An 11,499-nucleotide genomic window follows, 5' to 3' on the forward strand; every position below is an offset into this window, starting at 1 on the left:
ATAACAATACTTTTTAATTCACCTCCAAGAAGGGATAAGATCCTCTGTGAGAGGGTTTGTAGACGTTTTTGTTTTGACTTTTATTTTCTTCAAGCTTAGTAATCTGTATTCAAGATTTTAAATACATATTTACAGAACAAACAAACCTTCTCAGAATAATTTCCGCAGGCTTTTGATCGCATGCCTCAGAGTGGAAGAACAGGCTATAGGATCTCTTAACTCTGTGACAAGAAATAACTGGCTGTGAATTTTGGAAATCCTATCTGGCATTCAAGCTGGTATTAATGCAAACCACCCCGTGCCAATCTCCTGAGTCATCCCAAATGGCAGTTTCTGACACTCATCCCATTGCTGGCTTCCCTAGGAAGAAAACAAGGCAGCTCCTCCCTTCCTTCCTGAAACCTCACGTGCTCCAACAGCTGCTGGACAGGGGCATCTTCTGGGTTTTCAAGTGTTTAACTTGGGGAGTGAGGCTGTGCCAGTGGATCTCAAAAAGGTGTCTGCAGCATTAAAATCGGTCTCAGCTCCCCAGTCCATGGGCACAGAGTGTCCTTCAGCCAGTCCTGGTGGTTTCATGTTTGAAGCATGAAAACCTCTTTGCAGCAAGTATGTCAAATTCTCCTTCTGACTCTGGTGCAAATCTCTTTGAAGACAGATATATGTCAATTATAGCATCATGTTGCTTCTAAGTTCTATATATATTTATAGGACTTGATGGTCTATTCCAACTCAAGATACTCTATGATTCTATGGTATTTATGTATTTATATATTATTTACGTAGTGTATAAATATCCAAGTAACCACTATTCAGATGCAGGCAACATTTGCAAATGAAAATGCTGTTTAAATACTACAGTCCTGCAGAATCTTGTGTGTTGGAGGAAATCTCATCCCACACTTGCTTGTGCCAGTTCCAGGAGGTTTTTTATTCCTTGTCCTGCAGATGAGACGTGAGGAGTGAAGGGCAGAGGCTATGCTGCTCTAACTATGAATTTCTTGACCTCTGACAATTTTAGTTTTTTTAATCACAGCCTTTTGTAAGAACAGGCTGTGCAGTACAACTTGCCATATAAAATCCTGCATAGATATGGAGCTGGATTTGTGATGCAGTTACTGGTATTTCATTAACCTTTATCTTGACAAGTGGAAATAACATGCAGTGATTCAGGGGAAATTTTTCACTTGCAGAGAAAAATAGTGCCAAAAGAAAGCAAGTGGGCTACAAATTAATAAATATGAATCTCAATAGCAGGAATCAACTTCCAGCTGGAGTTGGCCGTTCGTCTGTGTTTTGGATGCATCAGGGCTGCTGTGATGATGCTCTGCGGGGCATGACAAAACCACGGCTCAGGAGCCTTATGGGTGACCTCAGCCAGCCTCAGGGCCAGGGTGGCCCCCTCCAGCCTCCCTCCTCTGTTTTTTCCCCCCAGATGAAGACCTGGTCCCCAAGGATTGTCTGTCCTGCCATGGGCTGTGGCCTCTCCATGCTGTGTTGTTTCTTTAGCCTTGTGTCTCCACTGGGCTCAACTGCTAAAAGGCTTTTGCTCTGCAGAAAGGCTGCTTATGGATATGTGGATATGCAACCACCAACTCTCCAAAACCCCAGGGAGAACCTTTTTTAGGAGGACCTGAGCAAAATACAGCCCCCCTACAACTGCAGCCTCAATGGTGGCCAGCAGACTACCCTGGATGAGAGCTGGTGAGTAATAAAGATAACTTATGTTTTTCCTAGTGAAAATCAGCCTGACTCACCTCTATTTTGTTTCATTTATTGTTATTTGTATTGCTGTGATGGCAGACAGCAGATCTCAGTTACTGAGTCCAGGCTTTTATCACCATATACCAGGACAAGGTGCCTGCTGCAATGTTTCCAGACTAAATCAATAGGAGGCAAAAAAGAAAAGGCTAAGTCACTTGCTCACTGCTGCCCTATAATTCAGGGCTGCCCTACTCCTTCACTAAGCACTTTCACTCACCCATGGTGGCATTTTTTCCTGCTAGTTTTGCCTTGCTCTAGGCCGAGGTTTATAGATAGTAAATACCATTTGTTTTCCAAATAAAAGATCCATTTGGCACATATCTTTCAGGACCTGTCGTGCTGCAGGGGGAGCACTTGCTACCGGCAGGGGCTGCAGAGATCTGAAGCTTTTTATTGAGATACTGATCTGAGGCATCAGAAGAACAAAACATGCAGTGGTGACCCCATGCCACTCGCTCTGGCTGTGCCATCCTCCAGTGAGCAGCACAGTCCTGTACAAGCCGTTCCTCTGTTAGATGAAGTCAGGATCTATTCCTGGGCAGGGACGCCATGGGAAATGTCTCTCTGGAGCTGGTATCTTCCAGGGATAATGTCTCTCTCAAGCCAATGTCTAGCACAGGATAAGCTTCCTACTGCTTGAAATACCCATCAGCCTCTCAAGGCCTTTGCAACATTGTGGGCGCTGCTGATGCTGGGAGCAGTTGTACCCACCACTGCAGTCGCCAAACAGAAGAGATCCCACAGAGTCCAACAAAATATCAGGGCCTGGATCCATGCATCAACTGAAGCAGAATAATTCCCAGATCCAGAGAGAAAATCACAAACAAAGAGAACCTAGAAGTCAAAGAGACAAAAGCTGGCTGGGAGACCAATGCTGAAAAGCTCTGCCCGAGGTCGGAGGTTCAATGAGAGCTGAGTAGGATGGGACTTGGCATAGACAGAAGCTATTAGGAACAGTAGTTAAGAACAGAATATGCAGATAGTGAGAGGGGAGAACAGCTGAAAGAGGAGGCTGGGAGGAAAGCAGGTAAATGGGTGAAAATTTTGGCTTGTGTATACCAGTACAACTGCTACAACCCTGCAAGACGTGGTCTGGCATGGCAAAAACCAGACAGTTCCAGAGGATCCCTGAAAGAAGCAAAGCTGCTCAGCTGCTCTAGGGGGACAGAAGTGGTGCTAACGCTGAGAATGAGCACTCCTGCTCTCCTGCTGCTCCAAGGCTTTTTCCTGGCCCAAGAGTTGGAGGCAGTTTATCTGGCTTTCTTTTGCGGGGTTTGGTGGGAGTTTTGCTTGTTTATTTGTTTTGATTTTTCTTTTTATTATTGTTATTGTTTTGAGGGGGTTTTGGTGTCTTTTATTGTCTTTTTTTAAAGGCAGATTCTAGATGGGTTCTGCAGTGGCAGCTCTAACTCCTGCCCAAGTTGCCTGGGCTCTCCAAGCACCCCAGTGCTTGCTGAGAATGACCCTAGAACTGAACTAAGCCTGTGCCAAATGCCACCTCTGTGACAGTGGCTTGGACTCACCACGACAGCAGTGTTGGTGAATCTCTGCTGGTCTGACCCACCATGGTCAGGGTATCCCAGGCTAGCATCACCACCCATGACCAGCCTTCACCACCCACCAGCAGTACAGCAGATGGGCAGAGGGGTGAGGGTTTGTTTGCACTGATCTCAGCTCACATCTTGGCTTGGGAAGACATGCCTGGCATTCTGGTCAGCAATGACTGACTCTTGAAATAAATAATCAGCCATTCTGGAGGGCTGTGCCTATGTATTAGGAGAATTATTGCTTTCTTCCAGCCTCAGCTGTGTAAAAATGCATTGCTTCTCTTTATGAGAAATTCTTATCTCCATCTGTCAGTCATCTTGTCTCAGTGGGGAAAAAATCCCCAAGCCCTGTCATATCAGAAAATGAGAAAATTATCAATATCTAGAGTGTATGTGAAAAACAGGAGCCCTTTCTCCATTTGGGAGAATGAATCTTGATTGTAATGTCTTATAAATGTTAGTGGCTTCTCAGAAATTCAAAAATATTAATAATCCTGAGGTACCAAAATACTTTGCCTTGGAGTTCTCCGATTAAAAATACTGTCTTGCCTTCTGCAGCCATCTCCAAGTCTCTCAGAGATGAGTGGTCCTATACATCGCTTTGTGCATTCAGGAAGCAGAGGCAGGATTAGTACATTAATACAAACACAACAGGCTCTGATGATTGCCTGTGTATCAAGAGTCAGGATCCAGATCTGGTGCCTAAGATCAGCTTAATAAATACTATCAACTTCTGCCAAGCATAGGAATAGAAAAAATATGTCAATAGCTGTAGCTTTGAATAGGAATCCTTGAGTAAAGGAAATCTCTTCTTCAATTTTCCACTGGCCTCGTTACGCTGCCTTGGGGAGAAAGAAGGGAGCACAGAGAAGACAGCCCCAAGTGCTACAGCTGGGCTATGAGGGGGTCCCATTTGTTTCAGGGATGATACCCCACCCCTCTGCATCACAGGGGTGTCTGAGCCGGTCTGGGGTCCTTACTCTGAAGAGCAGCCACTGACAACACCTGCTGCCCCCTCCAGGGGGAAAGGTGGGTCTTCAGGTGAGTGGGCTCAGACTCCCATCCTCCTCTCCAAGAGCCACACATGCATCCCTGTGCTGCCCAGGGTCTTGTGCTGTTGTTGCTGCCTTCAAAAGGGTTGATTTTGGCATCAGCTCCCCATGGAAAACCTGCGAACAGCTCCTTCTCCATCAGGCTGTATCAGACTCCAGCAGAGCCCCAGCTCCTGTGGCTGCACACAGGTCTGTCCCACTGCTTAGGGCTGTCACTCATGAACATGTTCCTTCACATGCTTCAGGGCAGCCTGAAGCAGCCAAGGCTGCCACATGCCACCATATCCCCAGGCATGCAGAAGAGTAGTTTAATTCAGATCCAAGCTTTATTAAGGCTACCTGGAACCACAGGTTTGAGTCCTGGCTCCACTGAAGCTGGCTGAGGGCTTGAGTGGAAGAACGCGGCAGAACTTGCTACTTCTCCAGGCACTCCTGTGATAGGACTTAAAATTACGTCTGAATCTGTTCTGCTATTTTCCTTTTCAAATATCTGTCCCTTTTGCTTTTGTGAGTCATCAGCTGTTTTATTTCCCTAGCAGATTAGATTGTTCCTCTCACTGTAGTTTTGGGATTTTGCAGCTGAATGGGACCCAGGAGACCTGAGCATGGAGCATCAGGATCGACGACACAGTAGAACACAAAAAGGGCAGCTGGTGCTCAGCAGACACCACAAGTCACTTAAAATGTCTTTTGTTTTTTAGCTATTGTTTGGTTAAATGTAGTACCTGCAGCTTGAACAATAAGCAGAAGCAGGGTATTCCACTGATGGGCTGTTATGGAGTGCAAGGTGAGGTTTCAGTGTGGGAAGCCAGAGGCAGCACATTTGCCTAGCAAGTCCTTCCAGGCAGTCCATTAGTTGAGCTCCCAAGCAGCCACACAAATGATGTTTATTGCATTTCTTTGAGCCCACAGTGGGGAAGTTTATTTAAACTATTTGGTGCAGGGGAAAATGGATGTTGGCAGGGCTTTAGGTTCCAGCCAGGAGTAGATAGAGCTGTGGGAGCTGTTCCCAGAGAGAGGTCCAGGGCACCCCCACTGGGCTCTTCTTCCTCCCGCATCAAGGTGCGCTGAGCCCTGAGGAGAGGTTTCCAAACCTTCTTTGAGTCAGGTAAGTTATTTCTGGGATGCTCAAACTGAATGCGAGTGTCCCACTGCCCAGCTCACAGATCAGTGTCCTCATAATCTGCAGACCCCTGTTCCACCCCATCTGGGCGTTGTGCTGTCCTCCTTCTGCTTTTCAGAGAGCAGAGGACAAGAAACAGGGTGCTTTCAGACACTTTATAACTGATTTCTCAAAGCTTGTGGTCCTGCTCCAAAGGGAGTTACTCTTTGCATGCACCAGTCCAGAGCTTTTTGGATGCACCAAGTGAATGAAATGTAATTTCCTTCCTTTTTTTCCCCATATAAGTTCCTCTGTTCTGAAGCTGAATTGAGTTTTCTGATCTAATTGTCCTTCCCTTTCCAAAGAAATAGAATGCTTTGAAAAACTGCCTGTACTTTTATACACCCAACAGCAGGTTTTGGTAAAAATTCTGTAACTTTTTAAATACTACTTGCAGTCTAGTGGAAAGGGAGGGTGATATTTAGTAGATAATTTTTGCCCTCATTTTTTAAGGAAAAAACTCTATCCATTAATTCTGCTACTGGAAATTGAGAAAGCACTTGGGCTGAACTTTTAAGTGAACAAACATTTATGGATCTATTTACACCTGCCCTGAAGCAGACCACCATAGGTGGAAATGCTGTAATTATTCCCTCTCCCTGGTTTCCAGGGCCCTACAAAGATCTCCTGGTTAACAAGTTACTGCTGCACATGGTGAAATTAGAATCAAGTCCTTATTAACAACCAAACCAAACCAATAAAAAATTACTAAAATTGACAATAGCAAAGGTGAGAGGCGCTGCTTTGAGTCAGTTTTTGCTTCTTAGTCCCATCTATTTAAGAAGGCTGAGAACTACAAATGAAAAATGTGGCTGGCAGTTGAGCAGGGACAGGGACCTGAGAGAGAGTGATAGGGAGATGCAACAGCAGTTTTTCTTGTGTTCCTTTTTCTATCACTGCATGTTTCCAAATTAATTCTCCTCCCTAAAGAGTCCCTCTCCTTTGTTATCTTCCCACTCTTCTCCCACCTCCTTCTCCCTTGGTTTATTTCTCAGAGCAGATGATCTCCTCTGCTCACCATCCAGTTTAATTCCAGTTTCAGTACCAAAGATCATTTAGGCTGAAAATAGCTTTTACTGGGCCCATGTTAAAACCCAGAAGTGTCTGGTCACCAGATATCCAGCTGCTCCTCAGTCGGGGTTATCCATCTGCCGGTACTCCCAGTTCCATGGTCTCAAGCCATTGTGGTTAATCACAACTCAGGAGGGTTGTGAACTCAGTTACAGCTGATTATGCACCACATGGGAGGAGCTGAAGAAGCAGGGAAAAAAAATCATTAATATTCATCCAGATGGCCTGTCCATTAGAGGTATTTTTTGTTTTATGGCAAGTTTTTCGGGTTTTTTGAAGTGACATTAAATTGTTACCACTTTATGTTCATTAGGAAATGGCCAGTGATGATATTTACTGTTAGCTTCTGGGGTACAGAGTCCAAATGACTCAGTTACAAAAATAAGCCTTACACTGTTCAGAAGTATGAAATGTGGCTCTTCAGTTCCAAGCATGAAGTAATGATGATTCTGGAGCAAGAGGATGGATGTGCTAGAAATTCCAGTGCTGTGAAATTCTGCCTCTCCTGCAGAACAAGGGAACAGAATCCTGAGCTGGAACAGCCTGGATGGAGTCAGGTGTGTGCTGTGTCTTAGTGATGCGCTAAATGTCTTAAAGGATCTTTACTGTGAAAAGATATTTTAACAAATCATCTTTACTTTGTGCAACCTGCTCTGGGTAAGCCAGCATTAGCAGAGGGTTGGATCAGACATCTCCAGTGGTCCCTTCCAACATCAACCATTCCATGATCCTGTGATGATATTAGGAAAAATTTCTTCACCTAAAGGGCTGCCAAGAATTGTAACAGGCTGCCCAGGGCAGTGGTGGAGTCACCATCAGAGAGAGATAACTAAAAGACTTGCAGGTGTGGCACTTAGGGACATGGTTTAGTGGAGGGCTTGGCAGTGCTGGGTTACAGCTCAACTTGATCTTACAGATCTTTTCCATTCTAAAGGATCTTGGGATAAGATTTTGCATCCATGGCAGACTGGTGGCGGAAGGGAACAGACAACTAGCAGTGGAGGGTTACAATGAGTCCCTAAGATGAGAGTCACAGTAGAGATTTCAAAATCTTCACTTTGTTTAAGGAGTAAATAGCCTTTCTTGATAGCAGGAGATGCAAAGCAGGTATGAATTCAGCCACTGTACAGCTTTGTACAAATATCCTTTGGAAGATTTGCCAGATGGCTTGCAGCAAGACTTTTAGACTGACTTTTTTTCCCAGTCAGCCATATCATCATCCATCAGACAGTCACTTTTGACTGACATTGAGAGCATGGCTGTCTCCTTTCTGCCTTGCTTCTGTTTATATCTAGCAGACTTATTTATATCTGGAACTGATATAAGTGGCACAATTTCTTTGTTTCATTAAAAGATTCCTTGATCTAAACTTTAAAGGATTTGTTTTCAGAGAGATCAAAGTCAACCCAATGTCTGGCACCCCTAAGGTTTTCTTACATCCCAGTTTTCAAGCAAACCTGGAAAAGACATTTTGTGGCAGAGTAGTAAACTATGGTGACTAGGTTAAAGTAGAGCTGGCCATGCATTCTTAGGTACTAATACATGCCTATCATCCAGGCTTCTTAATTATTATTTTCCAAGAGGCAAAACAATGTTGAGAGAGTGCGCATTATCAGATGCAAGTCAAGGTAAAACCCAGTACCAACAGAAAGCATGGAAAATTACATCCCATTGCCCAGCAACTCACAGTCAAGCAAGTAAAATACAATTTGCACAGCTGAGCAGAGGCATTGTCAGGGCGCTAACCTAGGAGCCACACACTCCTAAACCCCATCTGTCATGACCTCTTCCTTGCTCCTGGGAAAACTTCATGCAGATGGCTCCCTAAAAGAGGCTATTAATTCTGGATACCTTATTTATTAATTTTGGGATGTGAATCCTTATGTTCCCTGATTTCTAAACACACAGTGGTATGTTGTGACTAGGACAGAGCTGTCTCATTCCATCCTGTTGTTGTGGAAGGCATTTTTTCCCAGCTTAGTTCAATTATTCCAGGAATCAGCAGGTTCAGCACACACCCAAGCCTCTCTGCCTGTTACCTGCCAGCACCATGGAAAAGATGGGGTGTTTGCGGACGCTTTGAAGGAGCAAAGCTGAACAGAATTGCTGAGTGTTATTGTGGAGGGCTGGAGTACACCCTGGATATGAATCATCTTGCTCTTTCTGACCTACTGTCCTAATTGAAACTCATTTATTCCTCAGATGCTCATCACTGCCTGGGTCATGCCTTTTCATAATGAAGCAGGAGCCTAGAGCCGCAGGTGTTTGCCCCACTCCTTCATTACGTGACAAATTAGAGGAGATTTAGTAAACAGACAAGCTGAATCATGGATCCTCCCCAAACATGACCCCAAATCACTGCCCTTTCGTTTTGTTGTTTTCTGTGGCAGGGTCATGCCAGGACATGGCTTTCCATTGGCTATATGAATTTTACTGCTGTGCATATTCCAGTAAAATCAAAGGCCTTAGAAAAGGGATTCTGTAGAAGCTTTTTTTGTCAAGGCCTTTACACTCATTAGTTACAGTTTAGAGCACAAGCTGCAGGGCAGGACTAGCAGAGTTGCTCCTGTTTGATTGTGCAGGTGTTGATGCTTCTTCAGGAACCTCCATCACTTTGTAGATCAGAGATGATAGATGTCCCAGCCTCATTTTTCCAACACATTTAAGAAACATGCTCTTCCCTAACCATCTCCTATCTCTATTTATTAAAGGGAAGACTGATTGCCTGCTCCAAGATGTCCATAGTAACAGTCTGCCCGGCTTCATCCCTTTGAAGAATTTCCATCCAAGGGCTTACCTTTGCTGCAGAATGAGCTGGGACTTCCGGCCAAGAGTGCTCTGCTCCCTGCTCTGCCCGCACTCCTCCTGGCAGGGTAGCAATAAATGGCAGCTGAGTAACCCACCAGTAGTCATAGATGAAGAGGTTAATGTTGGAGTGGCTACAGACATTGAATCCATCGCTCCCCTCAGCAAATCCCCTGGTGCCTCCCTTGAGTCTCCCCAGAGATGTTCTACCTTGTCATCCAGGCACTTCCCTGATTCAGCTGAATTGGAGACATTAACAATTAATTGTGCCCATTTGGATGTCACTCGGGCAGGCTGCTGTCAAACATTTAGAAAGAAAAATTTGAATAGGAATATTGGGCTTTACAAAACACACTTCTGGCAATAGAAGTGAGAGCTGTCAAATGCAGCCTGGGCTGGGAGTAACAACCAACACTAACCTGTCTGGGGAAGCCATGATGCTTTTATGTATTTCACTCCTATCTTTGAAGGGTTCTGACAGCATTTTTTTAAATCTTAGAATGTGTTGCTTTCTTCACTTTTAGAGATTCCTTTTGTTTTCCATTACATCTTTTAAATGTGTATTTATTTTGCAAAGGTACAGTCTTTGTGCTGATCAGCCAGAAGAGACCAGGTCTTTAACTCTGGCTGGATTCTGGCCCAGCTTTAGATCAGCTCTGAATTTTAGATTTACTCCTCCTTACCAATTTAAGGTATTTTTTTACAATTAGTTTTATTTTCTTAAGGGATTGTCTCTGGAAATGCATTTCAACTAAATTTCTTTTTATTCTATACAAGGAAACTCTTGAAGAAAATATCATCCAACTCAGAAGAGAACTTTCAGGGAGCAGATCTCCTGGTGAAGGAACAATTGCATTACTATCTCTCTGGAGCTGGAGATAAAGGGGCTTTATCCTCTTTGAGGCAAAGCATTTATCAGACACATTCTAACAAAAGTTACAATTACTGGCAAGGAACAAGGTTGGACTGTGCAGCAACAAGTGCTTCTGGAGAATCTAAGTCCAATGCATGTGCTGAAGTCACTCTTTATTTTCTGGTATGAAACCAGTCCCACATATAAAGGAAACAAATTTCAGCCTCTTCCTTACTCGGTTTTCAACAGCTGCTCAGTTGCTCATTAGTTCAGCCAGCCAGAAAGGAGATGTTCATAGATAACTGGAAATAAAACCAATTTCTGCCCCTTCCATGACTGGTCTCACTCCCAGACCCTCCAGGTCAGGGCTGCCATCTTTTGCAAATCCTCAGAGGTGGGATTGCTGGTTAATAATTGCTGTAATTCAATTAGGTCATAGCCCTTCTCTTTCTTTTCACTATCTGAGGGAGAGCTGAAACAGAGATCACCCAAGGCACAAGTGCTAGTTTAACTTACTGCCACAGTCAGCTAAATCTAAGGTCTCTGCTCAGTATGCATGGCTCAGTTCACCTCGGGTCTCTGGCACTGCTTCTTACAATTGCCCTTCTTATACTTAAATTTCAAAACCTGAGAATTCTTCTAGATTTAAGCATAATCACACTGTTAGACCTCCAAATGAGTATGAGGCTATTTTCAAGATTTTAAAAAAATCCATTTAAAATACTTGGGTCTGTATTTTCTTGCTCATGTATGCAGGTACTTTTAATAAAAGTCTGTTTTGACAAGTGTCATGTGTGTATGCAGCCTTGGATTAGACTGAAATGAAATAGTGAGAATTTATGGAAAAGCTTTTTGTGAGAAAATATCCTCAGCTATATAGCCTTAGAAACTAGAGAGTTAGAGTTGGAGCTCAGAGAGTGGCTATGAATATGGAGAGCCAGAAGTTGGAATAATCTCAAGGGAGACAACTGTGCCAGCTAGGATGAAAGCTGAGTTTCAGCAGAAAATTGATCAAGATAACAAAGCAGGGGGAAGATGTCTTGTGACAGCAGCTGGATTTGTAGCATCTAGCCTCAAATAGGAGCATGAAACATAAGTTTGCTTGGAGGAGGAAAAAAATCAATTGGGAGACTTCATATATGATTATGAGACTATAGAAAGCTCCAAGGCACCCTGGAACACTGCACCATTTACCCTAATCAGGGGGTGAGTCAGCACTCAATTATATTCAAGCAATTTTATATTCAC

General features: G+C 43.9%; 1 long non-coding RNA gene across 2 annotated transcripts in view; it reads right to left on the reverse strand.

Moving 5' to 3' along the window:
- LOC311161082 overlaps positions 1-9,551 on the reverse strand; it is an 11,431-nt gene extending 1,880 nt beyond the window's left edge. Inside the window, exons 1-3 of one of the 2 annotated variants that reach the window (XR_014616620.1) lie at positions 9,391-9,551; positions 6,986-7,098; positions 6,635-6,773 (exon numbers count right to left, since the gene is read on the reverse strand). This is a non-coding gene — a long non-coding RNA (uncharacterized lncRNA). Of the gene's footprint in view, positions 1-5,089; positions 6,774-6,985; positions 7,099-9,390 lie in introns of those variants that run through there. The other variant, XR_014616621.1, reaches the window with a different exon arrangement.
- Between the last annotated feature and the right edge of the window lie 1,948 nt (positions 9,552-11,499).

Source organism: Fringilla coelebs (assembly GCF_963513975.1).
Source record: "Fringilla coelebs genome assembly, chromosome: 19".
NCBI lineage: Eukaryota > Metazoa > Chordata > Aves > Passeriformes > Fringillidae > Fringilla > Fringilla coelebs.